Here is a 19,854-nt window from a genome sequence, read left to right on the forward strand (position 1 = left end):
TAGCAAATAGAATTAGAGGCTTTGCTTTGAAGAAGAGAGAGAATAGGGAGTCTAGAAACAGAAAGGAATTTTTCCATCCAGATGTAGAAATGAAACGGCATGATCGATTTCCTGCATAAATACAATAGTGTCTTCATATTTGTCACTTTTCTCTGAACACTGAAGTTATTCAAACTTATAGCCAATGGGAGTGAGATGATTGGAACCGACTGAAGATTGCTTTGGTCTAGCTCAATGCTCATTCTTTAGAAACTATTGTTCCAAGGCATATTGATTGGCATCCCCGTTAATTGTCTCAGAAGACGGGTATGGAAGTGATCGCCCATGAAACATAAAGCACCCACTTGCTCTTGTATTTGTAAGCCAAGTCTCTAAAAAGATAGAGATCAATGAAGTAAGAATATAGAAACCTAGTGACCTCTAAATGAAGAGTGAAAAGTTAGCTTATAGTATTTAATGCAGGATTTTCATCTTTGAAAATCACATAGATCTTTCTTAAATTGCAAGTTCTAAAAAGTAACTGAATTTATTTTATTTGCTTTTGTTAGATGATTTCCATGTGTTTCTACTGGTGTTACAATTGCATTTCCAAGTCACTATAAAACTATTTGAAATCTCCTACAAGCTTTATCTTAATAATTTTGTTTCTGAAGTTATGTATTGCTTTATCATTATAAATGAAGCTTGCCAGCCTCAGAATTAACTAAAGATTGCTCCCTCTTAAAGTTAATTCCAACTATTACTTCTCCACCACTGACTTGCTATGTGAAGTCATCTAAGGTAATCAATAGAAAATTCCCAGTGAAAATGTAGATCAATCTGGGCAATATAACCACAGTCTGCTCTGCACTGCAGAGGAAGAGCCCTTGCGCCTGCATTTCTTTTTGCATCATGATGTGGCATTACCAAGGAAGTGTTTATGTAACATTCACTATTACTGAGTGAACAGATGGTAATTGAAAATAAATGCTAAATTAACGCTCTTTATTTTGTATATAAGGAAACACAAATTCCAGTTAACAAAATAATTTTGTAATGACTTAAAGAATGAGAATGAGCAGAGTACAATGCGTAGAAAAGTGATGTAACAAAGGCAACATAATCCTGATCATTCAAAACTGCCTTTTCCCCATTTGCTGTTATTTGGTATCACTTCTCTAAATATCAACAAATACATTTTTTTCACTGTCTGGTAATAAGCTTATTAAGAAATTTAATAAAATAGAAAATATTTTGTGCTGATTTTTTTCTAACATCTTAGTATCCACTGTGTCTTCCTTTGGCTTATCTAGTTTGCTGTAAACCATCTGGATAATATTGTATCCAGAGAAGCCATGTTCCATTTGATTACATTAGTATTTTTGCTATTTATCATACATTTCCTCTATATTTTATTTTATTTTAACTCTTTACATACTGTACAATTTAAGGACAGTTTGATCATCAATGGGAAATAACATAGAAGGTAATACACAAAACTATTTTCAGCCCAAAACTAATACAAGCTCCAACATTCTCAAATTAGAAAGAAAAAAAAGTCTTCTAGAAACCCACGAGAAGGGATTTAGAGTGATTTTCTTGATTCTATTATTTAGACTACAGAAAAGACTAGAGGAAAGACTTTAGACTATAGAAAAAGATCTTCATCAACCCCATATCTGACAGAGGGTTGATCTCCAAAATAAATAAAGAACTCACAACAGTTGATATCAGAAAAGCAAATAATATAATTTTAAAAAGGGGCACAGATCTAAACAGAGAATTCTCAACAGAAGAATCTCAAATAGCAGAGAAACACAAAGAAATGAAAGAAATGTTCAATATCCTTAACCATCAGGAAATGTAAATCAAAACAATTAATTTGGGCTAGTAGGAATTCACAGATTCTGAATCAACAGTCAGACAGCTTGCATGAGACCCACCTAGGCCCTCTACATACCTGTAATAGTTGTGTAGATTGGTCTACTTGTGGAACACCTAACAGTGGGAGCAGGGCTTATTATTGTCCCCTAATACTTTGACTGGCTTTTGGGAACCTATTCCTCATACTGGGTTGCCGTGCCAGACTTAATACAAGGGGAGGTGCTTAGTCTTACTGCAACTTAATATGCCATGATTTGTTGATACTCATTAGAGTCCTGCCCCTTTCTGAACAGGAACAGAGGAGTGAATGGCAGGGGTGAATGGGTGAGAGCAAAAGGGAGGAGTAGAAGGGAGTGGGAGGAGAGGAGGGAGGGGAAACAGAGTCAGGATGTAAAATAAATTAGTTAACTCAATGTGTCAAAGGAAATATAATTCTACAATTTGTCAGAGGCAATGCTTCTTGAACTGTTCCTATATTAGTACTTGAAAACTGAAATTTAGCATTGTTTGTGAAGTTAATGGTGGATTCCTTAACTGTAACAAGCACTGCACTGAAACCACCACTTAGAAAGTCTACTTAATAAAAAAATGGAAAATTATGAAATGTAAAACATGAAGTTCATCTTCAGATTATATTTGGCAACTAGGAGTTAACGTGCCTTTGGGAGAATGAGATCAGTTTAAGACACACAAATAGATATATGGTAAGTAAATATATAGCTACATCATTCCACTCCCAGTCCAGGCCAATAGAGTAATATGTAATATAAACCTGTGAACAACATAAGTATGAGTAGTAAAGAAATGATGGGTAAGCAAGATGTCTTATGTTTTCACTGAGTGACTGCAGCAATGTGAACAGAAATTTTAGAAAGAATCTTCTTTCCATTTCACTTCTTGACCTACTAGAGAGATAGAAGACCAGACCACCTAAGAAACAATTCTTTTTGTTTCATTCTAGCTGATTTCATTTTCAGAAGGTTTGTTTTCTTCTTTCCTTCGATTTGCATGTTCATCCTCTACTCCACTATGCCACAGAACCAAGGGAGATTAGTAGGGACTTTTTCTTAATTCTTTGACTCATCTAAGCTCCACTTTCTTTATTCTGTATGTTTCATTGTTAATTTTCAAGGCCAAGATGAATTTATATTAAATATTTATCAATAAAGGTTGAAACTTTTATTATATTATCAATAGTCATACTGATGTAAGCACAGTAGAGAATACACTAAGTTGTCTTAGACTTTTATTTTGAAGGGAAGAGCACTGGGACCAGGTTGGATAGAACCAAACCCCATCACTCAAAGGTTACTTTAAAAAGGAATCAAAAGTTATACTATAGGTCAAAGCAAGATTACTGATGCCTGTAATTAAAACTTAATTCTATTAATTTAAAATGTCTAAAGTTTCCAAATTTGCTAGCATTTTGAAATTTATTTTCATATTTGATTTTCCAGTAGTTCACAATGTAGGCATTATAACCATAAATAGAACCCAAACTCCTGACACAGAAATGGTTTTATTAATCTCCTGAACATTTATTCAAAAGAAGGACAAACTAAACTTAAAACCAATATTGATTGACCCAAAATTTATTGTTTGGATGCCTTATGCTAGGTCTTGACATTCATTTTTAAACCTAATTTATGGCTTGCATGACTGTATGTCTTAATTAATAGAGCTTACATTACAAAATTATTCAAATAATTTCTATGACAAATATAATTTAGGATATTATTTTATCAATGACTTTATTTGCATATCTTAGTTACTGAACTGTCTCAAAAGACCAAAAACACTTTGTTTAAATTAATAAAATAAGCCTTCCTATAGGCATTATTTTCTTCCCTTTTTATTTCCAAAATGTTTTTTATAAATATTTATAAAGTATATAAAATATACCTTAACTTATTTTTATTTTATTTTATAATTGATTTTAAATATTTTTTAATATAAAAATATATAAAGTATATATATTTATATGAAACTTCCATGAAATTCTGCTAAATTCAGTGCTGGCTGGGGTTAGGTGGACAGAGTCCTTACTCAGAAACTTTTTTTATGTTAAAATCATAACATGAAAAGGAGTAAGAAAACTTATAAACCACCAAATGTCTGTTACTTAAGGCAGAAGTTACTTTGCTCTAAGTTTCAAATGGGTAGATCAATCTGTGTTAGTTGATTTGACTGAGCGAAATAGCAACAATTTCTGGAATGAATCACTTTTCTTGATACTCTTTAGAAGCAACTACCCACTATCTATCATTACTTGGGGTTAATAGCATCCCAGAATATAGCACTTATACCTCCAAAAAATGCTTTCATACTGGTCCTCTGTAGCACCCTTTTCTCAAGTATCACCATTTGACCAACTGCTTAGTGCATGGGGCTACCCTACCATGGGTTCCTTAAACGTTTTGTTAATCAAAACCACACTCCCTCTCTACTTCTCTGAACATTCTCATCACCAAAAATCTCTAGTTAAATTGGAATGTAGGACTAACAGGGAATAGCAATTACACTGTGAGATAATTGGTTCTGGGATAGAACTACATTGGGACAAAAGAGTGGTGCCTAGGTCAGTATGGAAGAAAGGAATGCCAGAGAAGACTATATATAATGTAAGGCATTAGGAACCTGAGACTGAAAGGTAGACCAAATGATGTCAGATCTGTGCTAAGCAGGACTATTGACCATTGTTTCCTTGGTACCGACACTATGATTTCATTAATGCCCCCTAGAGCAGTGTTAGTGATACAGTAAACAGACTCTTATTCCAGTATTGCCTCTTATTGAGCTTGAAGTACTTTATAATTGGTGAAAGTAATATATATGTATTTCCATATTCAGTAATTATACTTATCTTTCTGGACCATTCTTTAACTCCACCACTCAGGTAACTGAATGGTATTTCTGGAATTCTGTTTCGTTTTCCTACCAGTTTGTAGAAATAAATATGGGAAGTCAGGTCTTCTACTACTTAGGCTTTAACAGTATCATTAGTTTTGAAAATATACACAGAGAAATATGGTCTAAGGCAGTTTATATTGACATGAGATTTTTTAAAATTTTAATACAATCTTTTCTCATTTTACATACCAATCCCAGTTCTCACTTCCTCCCTTATACCAGATTTCCCTACCATCCCCACCTCACTCCCATCCACTGCTCAGAGAGAGTAAGGCATCCCACGGGGAGAAAACAAAGTCCAGTATTTGATATGAGTTTTTAAGTACTTAAAACTGAAAAGAATAGAGGCAGGTAAAATTGAAAACTCTATTTTGTAAAATTACATGGGTTCCCTATTCCTCGAGAAGTAACACAAAGGGTGTGCTGTAGCCTAAACTTCTCCCTGCAGCTACTCAGAACTGGGAAGGATAACCAATAGGCAGAGACAAAGTCTACTGTTGTATCTTGTGTCTTATAAGAAATGGCTAGCGCTAATGACATTCTCTTCTATGAGAAAAAGAATAATCATCCAGCACTCAATTTGAAATGGATTGTCTGTGGGATGGTTTCTCAGAAGGGCATTCACTAACCTGTTCTACCTATGGCTTTCATGTAAACATTTGGTTCTTCACCTTCATTCATTCACCTATAGAGAACTCATTGTCACCTCTCATTTTAATCCTCATGATAATGGGCTTTATTTGTTCTAGTACTTTAAATAGCATTTATCAAGTAGTAAAGAAAGTGATATTATTATCATGGTCACTATGAACATAAATGAACAAAAAATCAAAACCTTAATTTTCCTCCATGGAAATGAGAACAATGAACAGATAGTGAAATACTGAGTTCAACTTAAACTGGACAATTTTTTCGTCTCTTTGTGATTATTAACAACATGTTTTATTCTAAGTAAATCTTTCTTACACAGAGATATAAAGAGTCATATAATTTAAATGATTGACTAAATATAATTTGTACATCGATGTTTGCTTTTATATAATTCACATAGATGTTTGTTTTCACTTTACGTTTTAGAATATATGAACTCTTACTGGAGTGCCATAAAATTTAGGGAAAGACAGTTTGAGAGCAGATCAAATTTAAATTCTGATTCTAATTATTCGTCTGCACTTTAGAGTAATGAACGGAATTAGGACTTTTATATGCATTTGTTAGGAGCATATGCATCACCGCATCTGTTTCCTCTCCTTGTATTAGTCTTTAGTGTTGCTATATTTATTTTTGAGGTTTAAATGATTTTTTTAATGTAGGCGTGAAGCACTATTCAGTGCATCAAGAACTCTTTAGAAAAGTCTGATGAAATATGACAAATTGTGTGGATTAGCAATTTACAATTGAATTTCTGATTCAGGCATGGAGTCAAGCCAAGCTACCAAAATGTGTCCAGTACCTGTCCCTCCCATAGTCTTCTTCTTTATTCATGGCGGTTGGCCTTTAGGATGCATGTGAATGTTACAAGGTTTGTTATTGAATAAAAAACGATTAATAATAGCTGTTTAAACAACAGTTATTATGATCATTTGCTTCTATTATTTTATTTTTAGCACCGTGGTGCATTTGGTGTGGGAAAATACGCTGTGAGAGCGTGTGCGCAGGGAACAAAGAACTGTATATAAAGTGTTTAGAAAAGTAAACTGCCTACCAACAAAGCAGGAGAATAGATGTCAGTTATCTTGACAGCTACTTTTCCGATGCGAGTTTCCCATTTTATCTTACTTTCCTCAGTGCTTTAACCAACTTTCCCCATGTGTTTCACCACTTGCTCTGTGTGCATGCCAGGTCTTTATTATATGTGCTACCATGTTAAGCATGAGTGATTTGCTCACCAGCTATGCACAGAGCATGAAACCTGCCATGGGAAAGGTGAGTGGGGGGAGTCCAGAGAGAAGAGCAAGTGTGAAACAGAGAAGAGAGAAAGGGGGCGGGGATGACAGAATCAATGTAGATGAAGGAGGATGAACGGAAGAAAGACAAAGGGGAGTAAAGGTGGAAAAATGGTGGGAGCAAGGACAGTATCAGAAGCAGTGTGTACTTACGTTTACATTTTGCATGATCATACTGAACCTGGTCTGTGGAATTTCAACTTCTTCGTGGTTATATTTGAAGTTTATTAAATAATTTTAATAAGAACTAGAGGTCAATCAGTAACAGACCACTTGCTTAGTATATATATGTAAAAAAGTCCTGTGTTTGAGCCACAGCACTGGAAGAAGGAAATAAAATGATGGAAAATAAAAGCAAAAGCTGTTAAATATTAATGACAAAAACTGTGGATTTGGGAAATTCTAACTTAGGAACATGAGGTGTTTGTGCTGTGTGACTATGCCTGTAACTTTGCTGGATTCTGCTTTCTTTATTGAACTTTTCAAACATTTCAAACAACTATTCTTATGAATGGTAAGGTATGATTTTGGAACAGAATTTTCAATTCCACAACCTAATAATGTTATTATCTACCTTGTTTCCAAAAATATTCTGAATACAGCAAGGAATGTTCCCAAGCATTCCGGCAGAAGTCATTCTAACTCCTTGTGTTTTCATGGGCTCTTCCTTTGGTTCTAGTAGTTAATAATAATTGTTCATGTACAGTTCTCAAAATAACATATGTAAGCCTCTTGAAAATACTGTTAAAATACTATATATTTATATTAACTCAAATTCATTATGAATTTTGTCATCATAAAAGTTATTTTGTTATAACACCAGTCATGACTGAATTAATTTCATATTAAGGGATATGGCATAGTATAAAGAGACCAAGGAAATACATATACCATGTAATATCTGTAGAGCATTCATAGGTAGAAATGTAGAGAAAGTTACTCTTTTTACTCTTTTCATCTCAAAACTATTCTCATCTCAAAAAACTATCTATTTTGAAATATTTGATACTTCCAGTGAGTTTGAAATTAACTATCAGGTGATCCAGGGTTTTAGAAAACACCTATTAATTCAATGTTATTGTTTAAAGAAAATGTTAATGTGGTTTCATCCTTTAGAAATCTGATAAATAAAGCTTGACACAGGTACTGTATGCACGTAAGTTCCACATTATCGTGAACGGCTCGGACTGCTGAAGCTTCAAGAAGACAAGCCAAAAGGAGAGTTCACTTAACACTCGGTCTAGCAGGATAGCTGAAAGTTTCCTAAGTGTTAAGAGAAGGCTGCTGCCTGCTACATCGTGATGGCTGAAGGCAATCGCATAGTGTCTGGCACCTGACCCATTTCTCTCACTTTGTGAACTTAAAATAAACAACAGACAACATCTGCTTTTGCTAGTCATTTGGGGTACATAATAAATGAGAGTTTACCTTTTCTTGTCCAGCTACCACACCACCAAAGTGTTTGGTATCTCTACTTTTACTGGACTTTCTCTAAGCTAATTTCTTGAGAAAAAACCTTTAAATTCTTTGATTTTTGCACACATCAATATACAGCATTGTTGATCTCCCTCCCATTCCAAGCTAGTGCTTGGATGAGGCACCTCATCACTTCTTTACTTGTCACTGCATATTGTGTTTTATGAAGTTTATGCTAGGCATAATATATAATATTTTATATATTATATATGTAATTTCACACACACAATATATGATATATATATATATCATATATATATGATTTCATCCTACCAACCTTAACAAAGAAGAAACCTTTGTAACTTTACAGCTTTGCTTTAGTCTGACAATATATTTACTCTTGAAAATTCCAGTTTGTACAGGTTAGACTGAAAACATAATACATTATCAATAAATTTCAGTCCAGAAAAAAAATTAGCCTTCTGGGTGTACAGCTCCTCTAACCTGGCTGACAGCCAAGGTTGATAATCCAGCTTTTCTTTATAAGTTTCCCTAGCTGCTTTCCAAATCTGGAGAGGCAGCATCAGCCAGAACCTTCCAGTTTCAACACAGTATGCTAAATGCTCCTCTGCTCCCCCTAAGTAGTTGTCACTAAATGAAAGACAGTAAGATGGTATTTCGTTCTCACAGGCCCTTCCACTCAGAGACAGTGGGAGGAGATCACAGATACATTAAACTTCTTGGCAACAACTCGTGTGTGGATTAGAAACATTTATTTAGCATTTAAAAAATATTGGCTCTGGTGTTGTGATTAATTAAAGATCTGTTGTGTTTTTTTTATATGGTACCATGGCATGCCTTCTTGGGTGAAGAAAGAATAGATATCAGATGTAGCAGCTTTCCTGCCAGACAAAAATCTAAGACTTGTTTCTTCAGGTGAGTGTATATACATATACGACATATGAACATGTGTTTCTATTTTGTTTTTCAAATATTGAGACAAAACTATGATTTACATATTTATATTCAGATGAATTTCCCACTGGTCTGTTAAAAATAAGATATAATAAAATATTCTTTTATTTATAAAATTTTCTTTTACTTAAGGTTTATGCATAAATTTTATCTGTATTTTCTCAACAAGGGTGACTTTCATGCTATAGTTTGAAAGTAGTGCACGTGGAAACTTTCTCACAAGGTTTCCCCTAAATCTTCTCCTGCCCATGTTCATACCATAGAAGCTAAGTATCCTAAGGTTGCCCGAGGATTCTCTACTGAACAATGGCAACAAACATAGTGAATTAAAATGTCTATTTCTGTGCTGAGGTAAACATAAATGGCAAGGTTATTTTCTTTATTCAACATGTATGTCTTAGGAGTACTGGTTGGACACTTAGAGCCTTATGGCCCGTGACTTGTATTCTTGACTTATACTTGCTTCATAGAAAGAAAAAACACAAAGCGTGTATTACTACCTATGTTTCTGAATACATAACCAGCACAATTCTGGTAAAAAAAGATTAAAATAGTTACTTTGATCTGAAATAAAAACCATTACGACAATTTAGGGGAAAGCCAATGCCACCTAGCTTGGGAGAAATTAAAGTAATTTTAGTAAACCCTGTCTTCATCTGTTCCCTCTTATACTAAGAAATAAAGGATTTTAACTATGAAGTTGTCAAGAAAGTGGATAACGGAAGCCTGAATTATAGAAAGACGTCACTATCTTGGTACATAATTAACATTGCCACAACTATGACATGAAGCTAATGAACAGACTCCGAGAAAAGACACTGCAGGCATGCAGAGGAGAGTCTGAAAGAGAGACGGTGAAGTGAGGAAACTTTCTTGAAGCTAATTAAGGTTCAGGACAGAGTCAACAGTAATAAACAGCACATCACTTCTAAACACAATTACAGAGACCAAAACCTGTATCCTGTTATAATTAGGACATGTTAAAAGGAAGTAAGTTTCTAATATTTTTAAATTTCAACTTCTTCTGACATACATAATGGAAACACTAAATTCAACTTCAAACATCTCTGGTTTCCCACTTTTATTGTGCAAGGGACTTTGGAGGCGTGTGTGGGTACGAGCTGTTTGTTTTGCTCCTCACAATCTAGGAAATGAATACAGCATATATTAGTCTCAGATGTTTACATTTCTAGTAGGAGCTAGGGGACAACATATATTTCATTACAAACAGTTTCAAATGTGTATGCCGGATGTTTCTCTCAAGAACTCCATCAAGACAGAGAACACGTAAAATCTCAGGTCATAAGAAGAGTTCTCATCTTGGAAATTTTTCATGCCATGTTCCCAATAATACTTCATAGGTAACATTTAACATTTAAATAATACTTCCTAGGTAGGTAACAATTACTACAAAGGTTGAGTTTGCAAAACTGGTGATTTCAGTAGGACCAGAACTAACCTGTTATCTAGGGAAATGTTTTGGTGCAAATGTTGGGGTAAGTGTCTAAAATTCATTTGCTGTTACAGTTCCTATTTTACAGCAGGACAGTCTGTTCTATTTACAGGGCAAATATAACTTCTATAAAAACACACTGACAGGTATGTACACACATTCCAGAAAGGGAGATTGAATCTGGCTCTAAAAGTATCTACTTCTATATAAATCTTTCACATATAAAACTTCAGTGCGTTTCACTTGTGTATGAAGCTAAGCCACGCATACCCAGTCATCGCCAATTTCAACAAATTAGGGAAGTAACTTACCTAAAGAAGCATCTCATTATTTTTTTTTCTTTTGCTAACTTGAATTTATCCGGAGTTAGAAAATAAGATATCCAGAATTGAGGCTTACTTGACTCCAGGTTAATTAACGGAGCTTTCAGTTCATGCCATCTGCCTCTACAGAATTCCGGGAGCCCTCGTCAGCTCCACTGCTGGTGTCTGAACTCTTCCAGCAGTCTTTTTATTTATACACACATTGTCCTTTTCAAAACAAGCAGCCAGCTGGAATGATTCAGACCTCTGTTCAGCACACCGTTAAAATGCAGCTTCCTTCTCGGACACGAGCATTACACCAGGGAGCAGATTGGGTACAGCAAAAAGGCTATGAGAACTATTTAATCACCGGAATACCAGCTGCTCCTGTCTGCCTCTGCGACTGCCGCTGCACCTCTTGCTTAGCTGGAGTCGGTCTTTCCCTCCCTCGTCTTTCTCTCCTATCTCCCGAACTATGAAGGCAGCTCTGCCGGGTTATGATTGGTAGAAATAGCCAATTCCTTCAGCTAATCATCCTCAAGACTTTCAAGGACCTGAAGCTGTTGTGATGTCATCCAGTCAGTGGGATCTTACACATGAACACATTCCAGCAGAAGCTAATTCAGCCACCGGCTGCCTTCCCCCTCACACAGCACTGATTGATTGGATGTTCCTTGAGGATTTGTATAATCTTTCATTGTACAGTTGGAATATTAAATGCAAAATCTGAGTATAACATTCCACTTTGCAGCTATGACACTGTATCAACTGTTGTAGTGGGTTAATAAAAGTTCATGGTGGGGCTTTCTGCTGTGAATATGTCCCAGCCAAAGACTCAATTCCAAAGGGAGCAAAAATCCAAATAAAAAACCTGGAGAAATGCGTGTAAGCTACCGAATCCTGAAAGTTATAATATTTTAACCATGTGTCATAAGTAAGAACAGATATCAGGATTATGACTATGTACTGTTAAATAACTGAGGTAAAATCTGAATTACTATGAGAAGCTACATTTCAGTTTCTAAAACTTTAAAATTATTCCTCATAAATATAAGATGATGGCATCCTTTGCTCACTACAAACTCTTGCAAACGCATGAATGGAAGTTAAAGTATGTTTATGTACTTTGTGTAAGGTCCTTGTACTTTTTGTAGCAGAATGCATATACAGAGGCAACATGTTGCACGGATGGTCCTTTGCAGACTACTTCATTCTTGTTATTTCAGTATGCTCTTTAGTATCAATTATTTAATAAATAGAACAACACACACACACAAACACACACAAAATTTGTTTCAGGGAAGAATAGAGCTGTGCACACTTCTATGTCATAGTTCTCTGGTGTGTGTGTGATCAGTTATAGACGGCACAGGTAGGACCTAGGTGATTTCAGAAAATAGCTATGACTATAGGTATGATTGATAGAAATAGCCAATTCCTTCCGCTAATCATCCTCAAGGTAGGTGGTAGTTGATAAGCCATTATAGTTAATATTTATGATATAATCTGCATCCTATCTAACTGGTGTTAAAGCATGTATAGGATCTGCCTGCTAGTTGCAGATAATCACACGCATATCAAGCTGAGAACAAGCACACCTATCAATTCTGCAAAGAGTACTTAAAGGTTTTGTATAAACATTAAGAACAATCTGGAAAGTTATGAATCATGTGTCCACTAATTTTCAGGTAAATAGGAAAACAAATATCAAAGGAATGTCTTTGGTTATAAACCTTCAAGAAAGGTTTAGGAAGGTCTCCTTACTTGCTGTCAACATTTAGGGGGCAAAGATGAATTTGAAGGTCAAGACAGAATTTTTGTAGTGAAACCCTTTAAAATTGAGATGGAAAAGCATATTGCACATAAATCTTTTACCAGTATTATAATAAAATAGTATTAAAAGGAACACACTTTCCATGATTCAGTATAAATAAAAATAAATTTTAAAAGCTGATTGAAATTTTCCATCTTGCATAGTTTTTGTTTGTGGCGCTGGGTATCAAAATCAAAGCCTTCCAATTGCTAATAAAGCAGTCTGTCATTGTACATCCTGCCAACCATAGTTTTTCTCTTTTCTTTTTTATTTAATATTTTAAGTTCTTCAGAAACTGCTTAAGTGGAAAGAAACATTACTACAAAATACTTGAGTTTATTACATCATTGCTATATTTCTGTTTCAGAGACCTATAAAGAAGTAATGTCATATAAATGGTTGCACTTTGGAGTTAAATGACAGCTCAATTATTCTTGATGCAAAACTCTTCCATGAAAACATGGAGCAGGGGGCTGGAGAGATGGCTCAGAGGTTAAGAACATTGCCTGCTCTTCCAAAGGTCCTGAGTTCAATTCCCAGCAACCACATGGTGGCTCACAACCATCTATAATGGGGTCTGGTGCCCTATTCTGGCCTGCAGACATACACACAGACTTACTATTGTATACATAGTAAATAAATAAATAAATAAATATTGAAAAAAAAACATGGAGCAGGATTCACAGCTTGGCATGGTGATGAAGGTGAATTGTGTAGACTAATTACAAAGGAAGTAAGTTGATCAGAATAGTTTTTCTCGACCATAAGTCTACACAATGCTTTCATCTGAAGATACATAATAGGGACTGAAATGAAATTATAAATACTTTTGAGTACTATGACAATGGATATGTTATAGCGTTAAAGTCAGTGCTATGATACAAAATAGAATTTATCAAATATAATTACAAAAATATCCCAAGATAGGAATTAAAATTCTATTGTATTAAAAAAATATGATTTAATTGACATTTTTTTATTAAAAATAAAGTAAATATTCAGTACAGAGTATAACACAATATGCATACATGAATTCAAAACCACCACAAATATATTTCTTCTCCTAAACTTTAGTCCATGGACTAATCACTGTGGACTTTGTGGTGGGAACATGTTAAACAAGGCAGAATACAGAGGGGAATTACTTGCTAAAGCTTTTGTTTGTTTGCATGTTTGTTAGTTAGTTTAGATTACTTAACATGAGTTACACCACCATTCAGTGGCCTTGTCCTTGAGCCAGATAGACCATTTTTTCCATTAATTTGTAGTAAGATACGGCATACAAAGCTCTTAGCTTACTGCTATAGCTGATTAACATAAAATAGATGCTCTTAATTTTGTTTTGACACCATGTTAAAGACGATCTAATTTTCTCTTATTTAGTAAGTATAGATTTAAACTAAGATACCAGTGGGTCTTTATCAACATAAATTCAACATATTGTACCAGTCAGGATTATAACTCCACACAATATGCTTTTGTAGTTGCTTCAGTAAGATGTAAATTTTTTGACCAGCTCAAAATCTCTTTGTTCAATTCAATTTATATTACACATGACATTTCATTATCTGGTGGCATTTCAACAAAACAGTAAATATGTGTGTGTGTGTGTGTGTGTGTGTGTGTCTTAAGCATCATTTAGGAATTAAAAACCTGAAGAAAAGACTACATTGTTTATTATAGAATTAAATTGAATACAAATAATTAAAGCAAATATACAATATTCTAATAATATATGCTTTCTAATATGTTTACATTAACACCTTAAGTTTTGGGGCATATTTATGGTGTTATTATTGTTGTTTTTCTGGTAACGGGGTCTCACTAAGTGATCCTAACTGTTTCAGAGCTTGCTATGCAGACCAGATTGGCCTAGTTCTGCCTCTGGAGTGCTGGAATTAAAGCTAGCACTGGCTCCAAGCTTTCATTCCAAAGAAAGGTTGTTACTTTACTTATTTGCTTGTTTTTGTAAAGTTAATTTATTGGGGAGGTGAAATTGAGAGATTAATCACAGATTTTAGAAGACTTAATTATAATAGATTTTAGAGCATACTTTATTATTATTAAAAATGTTTCAATGCAGTTCTTATAAATAAATCATATTTTGTGTGCTCAGGTTATAAATAGATTATATAAAATACATACATTTCCATTGTTTCCTGTTTTTTTCTATTCTTTAATGCTTATCAGAATTAGCAATTTTAAATGAGAAAAAAATAAATTTATTTATAGTTCTCCTAATATTTACTGAACATAATTAATTTAACTGAAAACTTAACCCAATAAAGTTTTTGAATGCTGAAACATATAAACTACAATATCATTCTCTGTCCTTTTTTTCCAACACTTTTTCAAAAAATGTTCTGTTAATTTTTTTATTATGAATAATTGTTCTATTGCTCCAAGTAACAGAAAAGGTTTTGACCATTACTGCAAAATAAAACCAATAAATTAAATATATTTTAAAATATAATGGCGTCATGTTCAGAGTCAATAATTTCAGAGGTGAGTGTTTCTAATTGAGATGAGTGACTAATATAAAATTCTTTTTAAGGAAGGAAAAGTTCCCTTTGTGTTCGCAAGTATACAGAGCAGAACCCAAGTGATGACTAGGATTCCAGTCATCTTTGCTCCTTTGGTGTCAATACGTTTTGGGGGAAAAAAGTACCAAATTTCGTTACTTTTATTTGCAACTGCCCTGTACAGACTTCAGAGCTATTGCGCATGTAGACCTCTTGTTAAAGAGTTACTATAAGGAGGAAATAAATGGGAACCTCAGGTTGGGGGAGATATTTTGCCAGTATCACTGAAGACTGTTGTTTAGCAAGGAGATCAGCATGTTAATACCTCAAGTGACTTATTTGAGATGTGAGTCTCCAAAGGCCATGAAGAAAGAAGCAGGATCAGAGGCTTGATTCCAGTTTGGCCAACAACTGCCTAAAGCAAGAAGATTTTTAATAAACCACAACTCTTGGCCCAAGCATCATTGAATCACGAGAATATTTGTTGTGGTATAAAATGATCTAAGTGTTTCCTGGGGTAAGGTGGGGAGCCCAGGAGAAATTACATTTGCAGTTTTTCAGAGGTCTAAGTTTTCCTTGTGCTGCTTCACAAAGGTGGAAAAATTTCATGAGGTCCATTAATCAGCCCAGGGTTTCCTTGGAGATCTTTGACCAAGAGAATAGCTTTAAATATAGAAAGTACGGTGTAACTACCAAAGGAGGATTTACTTTGTTTCTTTTCTAATCTGCATTTTTCAAAATTTTATGGCTTAACAGCTATTTTCTTTGGTTGTAGGCTTTACAATCAAGCCATTTTACATTTGGAATTTAAAGCTCTAAATGTTCCGAGTGAGAAAACTGCATGAAAACCAGAAGCTCAACGTGATAGTAATGAATTTGATAAAACCTTGTGTGTCAAGCAGCACATTCTGTTTCATCTGTTAGTAAATTCGTTTTAAGGTAGGCCTTCAGCGTCATTTGTTTTCTGTCTATTCTGGTGCTTTGGGAGCAGGCTTCTCATTTGTGAGTTACTCCAGCTAATATTCTGATCAGCATGGGATACTTTCATTTTTACCCAGTCTTAGGAACTCTAATCTGTCCAGTTAGCCTGAATGCTTCACTCTAAATCACCATCACTCAGGAGGAATTCAATAGCAGTTCTGTCTCTCTTTTATTTGACCTCAGCATAGTGGATATGTGTATATATGGCATGTGAATGTCTATAGAAGTAAATGCATGTAAAAATGTGGAGGTTAGTGCATATATGTGTGCTTATTTGTATATATGTGGTATGTGTATGTGTACACATGTTTTGTGTGTATATCTATGTGTATGTCTACATGTATGTGCTGTGGCATGCATAATTACATTTGTGTGTTGTCTGTATATGTTTGTGTATTTTGTCTGTATAAATTTGTGTGTAATATTTGTATGTATATATAGTGATTGCATATATATGCGTGTATGCAGTGTGTGCATACATGTGTGCATGTTTATGAGTATATATGTTTTGTATATTTGTGTGCATATACAAACAGACACACACATGCACACATCGCAGGCACATACACATATAAAGATACATTCTTGCATATATACATATGCAAATATACACACATACAGATACAGTATATGCATATATATATATATCACATAAATACAAACAACACAAATGAATTTCTGTATGTATGTGTGCACATGGTGGGGTTTGTATATATGTGTGGGTGTATATGTGTGGTATATGTATAGTTGTACATGTATGTTTGGTGTGTATGTGCCTGTATATAGGTGTGGAATTTGTTTTTCTATGCATATGTTTGTATATATTATGTGTATATACATGTGTGTGTGTGTGCGTGTGTGGTGATTGGGTGAGTATGTTTTGCTTGTATGTAAGTGTCATGTGTCAAAATGTAGTGAGTAGTGTTAGCTTACAATGGTTTATCGTTTTCTCATACTTGAGAGGTGCCACAAGTAAAGATGGCCAATTCATACCCATTTTACACTCTATCAGGAACCTACAATTACAAGCTCAGCACTATATTACTGCCATTAGATGTGTATGTGTGTATCACCAGGCATGTTTTCTGTGCTCTTAGTACATAAATCATCTCTAACTCTACCTATTATCAATGCATGGAGCTGTATAATCACATGAGGTAGATGATCACACTTAGAAAACTAAATTTATAAATGATGGTGTGAATGGAATGTAGCAGCTAAAAACTGGAAAATGGAGAGAGTGGTGTGTTAAGAACTGCCACACAGAAGTGCTTATGAATGAAATTTGCCTGTTTCTGTGTTGTCAAAATAGAATAAACTCATTTCAAATTGAAAATGGGAACATGTAGTGAGAGTGGATTTCCATAGAGTAGAGCACAGGGTAATTTTTCATTTTAGAATCCATGTCATTTTGCTCTACCTAATATTCATGAGTAAAATAATTTTGTAAGGGAAGACATCTGCATTGACTTTCATAATTTAAATCAGTTTTATAAACAAATTTAGCCGGAAAAAGATGCCGATACATACATGTGATCCTTGGTGTAAAGAGGTCATCTTCTAGGTCATACTACAAACCTTTGTTTTAGGGACTTAATTGTGCCTTCCACTCCTAAATAGAAATTACAGATTTGCTTGAAATAAGTATTTTTTCTCAAAGGTTATTTTAACAAAATAAGATAAAACAAATAATTGGATGCTATAGAAAATAAATAAATTGTCTTCTGACATTATAGCAACCTTAAGTAATAAAATGATGCTGTAGGTGGCTGGCAGCAAAGCTGTTTATATCGGTTAGAAGACAGGAGGACAGCAGCAATCAAATAAAAAGAAATAAGAAAGGGCATTAGATGATCACAGAAGTAAAACAAACAACAACATCCTTCTGCTCCTTCGGTATTTCAGTTCCCATAGAGGGCAATATTGTATAAAAGATGGTGCACCGAGAATCTGCCAATTCATCTCTGTTGATCCGACTTAAAGAAAACTGCTCTTGCTATAAATTTGTTGCTGCACTCCCTCAGACTCTGACTAAAGTGCAAACGGCACAGCAGAAACAGAGAGCAGACTCATCACACACAAAGAAAATTAATTTTCTATCCCTCTTATTGGTAGATTATTGGAGTGAATAGCCTCCAGTTTTACCGATAATTGGACTCAATCGCTGAATCTGACAGTGAGCGGCACTCTGTTCTATAGCTAGCTTACATTTCAACATGAATATGTTTGCAAATAATTTGCTCTAGTAAAACATTAATAAGCAACACCTCCCTTAATATTTGGAAAATAAAAGTAAAACTCAGAATACAGATGAAATCTTGATAAAAGTGAAGTTTAATCTTTAATACAAGCCTGGAACTTTAAATTTAGCTATAGTGTGGGGGTGATCACTGGAGATGTCCTTCAAATTGTCAAGTACCCACCCCCATGTCTCATAACTTCATACCTTTCTTATGCCTTCATAACTCAACATTTGCTTCATAGATGTATTTTCTGCCAAGTGAACTTGTAGTATTTTTTTAAATTTATTTATTTATTTATTTATAATAATTTCCACTTCCTCCCCTCCTCCCAATACCATCATGCTCCCCCCACTCCCTCTTCTCCTTCCTCTCCAGTCCCAAGAACAGTCAGGCTTTCCTGCCCTGTGGGAAGTCCAAGTTCCTCACCCTCCCAGCAGGTCCAGGAAGATGAGCATCCAAACACACCAGGATCCCAAAAAGCCAGTACATGCAGACGAAACAAGACCCAGTGCCATTGTCAATGGCATCTCAGTCAGCCCCCATGTCAGTCACATTCAGAGAATCCGGTTTGATCACATGCTCATTCAGTCCCAGTCCAGCTGGCCTTGATGAGCTCTCATTAGATCAGTCCCCTTGTATCAATGGGTGAACACACCCCTCGGGGTCCTGACTTCCTTATTCATGTTTTCCCTCCTTCTGCTCTTCATTTGGACCTTGGGGGCTCAATCCAGTGCTCCAGTGTGGGTCTCCATCTCTATCTCCATCCATCGTCGGATGAAGGTTCCCTCTGGTTCTGCCTTCCTTGCTCACATTCTCCCTCCTTCTGCTTCTCATTTGTATCTAGGGAGTTAAGTCCAGTGTTTCAATATGTGTCTCTGTCTCTATCTTCATCCATCGTCTGATGAAGGTTCTATGGTGACATGCAAAATATTCATCATTATGGTTATGGGCCAAGGCCAGTTCAGGCACCCTCTTCTCTGCTGCCCAGGGAACAATCTGGGGACCTATCCTTGGGCCTGGGAACCCCTCCAGAATCAAGTCTCTTGCAAACCCTAAAATGGCTCCCTTAGTTGAGATATATACTTCCCTGCTCCCATAACCATCCTTCCTACCTCCCCCCTCCCATTCCCCCAAGCCATCCCCAATCCTCCCCCTCTTTCCTCTCCCTAACCATCTCCCCTTACTTCCACCTCCCACCCGCCGTGCACCCAAGTTTGCCTGGCAATCTTGTCTACTTCCAATATCCAGGAGGATAACTATATGATTTTCTTTAGGTTCACCTTCTTATTTAGCTTCTCTAGGATCACGAATTATAGGCTCAAAGACCTTTAACTATGGCTAGAATCCACTTATGAGTGAGTACATACCATATTCCTCTTTTTGGGTCTGGCTTAACTCACTCAGTAAAGCGTTTTCTATTTCCATCCATT

General features: G+C 35.2%; 1 protein-coding gene across 1 annotated transcript in view; it reads right to left on the bottom strand.

Annotated features, from left to right (window-relative positions):
* Positions 1-11,478, bottom strand: part of Ndst4 (N-deacetylase and N-sulfotransferase 4) — a 309,646-nt gene extending 298,168 nt beyond the window's left edge. The window contains exon 1 of the mRNA XM_048456956.3: positions 10,875-11,478. The gene's annotated coding sequence lies outside the window, so the exon portion shown is untranslated. The remainder of the gene's footprint in view (positions 1-10,874) is intronic.
* Positions 11,479-19,854: the final 8,376 nt, after the last annotated feature.

The sequence above is a fragment of the Myodes glareolus genome, chromosome 17 (assembly GCF_982192425.1).
Source record: "Myodes glareolus chromosome 17, mMyoGla1.1, whole genome shotgun sequence".
Lineage (NCBI taxonomy): Eukaryota > Metazoa > Chordata > Mammalia > Rodentia > Cricetidae > Myodes > Myodes glareolus.